Here is a 3,280-nt window from a genome sequence, read left to right on the forward strand (position 1 = left end):
GCCTGCTAACACCTGGGTTTCAGATTTCTCCTGGAAGCAGCTGTTCACACAGAGCAGGAAAGAAGACAAGAGGGCCCCCTATCTCACCCATGCTATACATCTTCCAACCCAGAAAGGAGGCAGCCAGAAGAGATAGAAGTAAACCTCAAAATATTTTTTCTTTGTTACGAAAATATGTCTTACGTATGTTCCATTTGAATTGTAAATTAGTGTATAGAAGAATATATGATACAACTCCCTATTTACAAGAGCATTATTGGTGTGCTTTGCACACTCTTGAGAAGAGTCACATACTTAAGGAATAATGAAAGCATTCCTTATCTATTATTGCTGAAGCACTAATTTAGTATCTCCGTGCAATTAGATTTGGCTTGAAATGGGAATTCATTTCTCAGCAGGATTGCTCACTGAATCACTTTATTGTCTCTTTGCTCCCTTAGTGGGGCCCTTTTACACCAGCATAGGAGAAAATGCTGTGCTGGCTTAATCCAGCCCCAAGGACAAGGAAGTGACTGGTGGTTTCCTTGGGCCTTGCTTACCAGGTGTATTTCCTTTCCTACTGTTTGGCAGCAAAGAAGAGTCAAGAATAAAAGCTCAAGGGTTAGTTTCAAATAAAGAGAACCCTAAAATATGTCGGCTCTGGAAATGCATACTCAATAGTGAACACTTTCTTCTACACTGAAATACTGATCCCCAGATTAGACTTCCAACTCCATGGGACGTTTTTCCCTTTGTTGTAGGAGTTTGAGCATCAGGAATTTTTTTTTTTTTTTAAATGAGACAGGGAGCATTGTTAAGAATATAACTGTGGTTCACAAACACCTGCTCACCCTCCCACATCATGCATGCATGTACAAGTAAATTTTTCAGCAAGTACAGGTTTATTTCCCAATGGCTTCAACAGGTAAAAACTGGCAGAATTTTCTGGCATAACATGCACTCTAATTGTCCTTCTAGCTGATACCTGTTCTGAGCTGCTCCAAGTGGATTTACTATAAAGCCCTGCTATGATCATCCAACTATGAAGCGTTCCAGTGGGCTTGCTTTTAAAGCTCGGTGGTTGCATAGACCATATAGAAGGAATCAGAGAATTACAAAGTCAGAGGAAGCACTGCGTGGCTGCCGTTGGCTTCCCAACCACCCAGGGCAGAACAGGTGTATGTAAAGGTGATTCTTAGTCCCAGGAGACAGCACCTCAGGGAACTGCGAGTCAAGGCATGCAAAGAGGTTTTCAGGAGTGAGGTGTAAAATTCCAAAGGTTTGGGTTCAGTTCAGATAAGCATCCACATGTTTGGATCTTTGGTAGAAACCTGTCTGAAATGTCTCAAACAGCCTGTTAAGTTGGGCTGGAAATCTTGCAGGAACTCCATTTCTCCTGAGGTTTTTGGTACTTCCTGTAAGAATCAGCCCAGAATAGCCTTTCCATGTCTGAGCCAAAGATGGAAAAGTAATGAAACAGCCTTCTCACTTTCTATTGTTTTGTGTTAAAAGCTTGTGCGTATTTGATGGTTGTGAGTGCTTTACACAGAGATGAAGTCATAGGAAAGATCAGACATTTAGGCTCCTGTTTGGTTTGGGAAGTCTGCAGAAGCAGTGCTGGCGGGGGGGGGGGGGGGGGGGGGCGGGGGGCTCTCCCTTCATGCAAACGGGTACAACCCTGTCCTTGAAGGTGGTCGTTTTTGTTCAGAGAAAGGGAAACAGAGGCAGGGCTGTACGGTGGACCCACATAGTACTGGTCACTCCGGCTTCCAGGAGTTTATGGAATGACCACACTGATCAGCAAATCTGATTTCCTGAAGATTCAGCCCCATCAGGCAGCACCAGGACGGGAGGCACTTCACCTGTCAGCTCTCCTGCCAAGCTGGCCAGCAGGATGCCGGGCTCTATCCCAACTCCTCCTTGCTCCTGGGTATTTATGTGAGAGATGACTTTAGGCCTTTTCCTACAGCAGAGGCAAATAACTAAACAACTACTTACGCCAGCTGCAAAATTGGATGGTTTTCTCCACTGGGAAGAGAGACACCATTATGTCTGGCATACTTGTAGGCTAAGACCATCTCCATGGAGCAGCCTCTCTTGAGGGGTAGCAAGATTGCACTTCCTGTGTTTTCTCAGTGTCCCCTTCTATTGCTCCTTTTATTTTTTTTTATTTTTTTTATTTTTATTTTTATTTTTTTTTATTGCTCCTTTTAATACAACATCAAGCAACTTGGAAAAGATTTTCCTTAGAGGCCAGGTTTGATCACAAGACCCACCTCTGGGCTTTCCTCTCTGGTCTAGCTCTTCCAAAGGACAGGGAAGGGTGTGGAGTACAGGCCACTGGAGGTCCTTCTCATGGGGGCCTGGTGATTCAGCTCAGGCAGCTCAGGAGGCGGGTCCTAGACTTGGCAAGCACCCTGCTAGGTACTAGGAAGCACTACCTTGCTGTGTGGGGCGGGGTTGCTCAGCCCACGTCTCTGCTGGCACATGGGAAACCTGCTGTTGGTGAGAGCAGAGCTGTCTGGGGAGCCCTGGGGGGTGGAGTCCCACGGAGTTTGCCAGGATGAGCAGGCGGGGTTGAGGCCTCCATTTCGAAACAAGAGGCTCCTCATGGGGGACCCTTGCTTGCTTGCAGTCCTGGGTCCCCTGGTTACACAGAGGTCAAACAGAGGCATCGCCTAATCGTGGGGAAGTTTAGTGATGTCTGAAGCCGAATGATACGGAACATTTGGAAATATTTGAAGAAAAGATCAAAGCCTGTGAATTTAATTACCCAGCCCCACCTAATTAGCTCCTGTCTGGCTGTTCAATTTTCTGCGCTGACAATTATTGATGGGCTGCTGTCCTCCATGCTCCCTCCCCCTGGCTGGGCTCTCCCCCTGGTGGGGGGGGGGCACGCAGATTTTCAGAGATTTGCAAGGGACAATTAATGATAGTTTGTAGTGGGGGCAGTTGAGGGCAGAACTGCCTTAGTGGAAGGACAGAGGCCTTGTTAGTGTCTGTAACATGTTATGGGCTTGTGTGATCTTGTGAGCAAAAGTCTTGATTTTTCAGAATTCTGAGGCTCCAGAGGAACCCACCAAGTACTGTCTGATGGACAAACCTCAGAGGTATGAGTGGTAAAACATTTCCAGCAAAGAATGCTCTTCTGCAAGAATTGGCTGAGGTCTGGAGTGGATGTGTGGAGTTACAGCCTCCTAGGGCAGAGTTCTAGGTGTTGGTGACCAGGGTGGGCTGCCATCTAGGCTCTGCTCATTGGGGGGCATGTGGAAGGACTGTCCCCACTCTCCATGACTAGAGT

This window comes from Canis lupus, chromosome 29, assembly GCF_003254725.2.
Source record: "Canis lupus dingo isolate Sandy chromosome 29, ASM325472v2, whole genome shotgun sequence".
In the NCBI taxonomy this organism is placed as follows: Eukaryota; Metazoa; Chordata; class Mammalia; order Carnivora; family Canidae; genus Canis; species Canis lupus.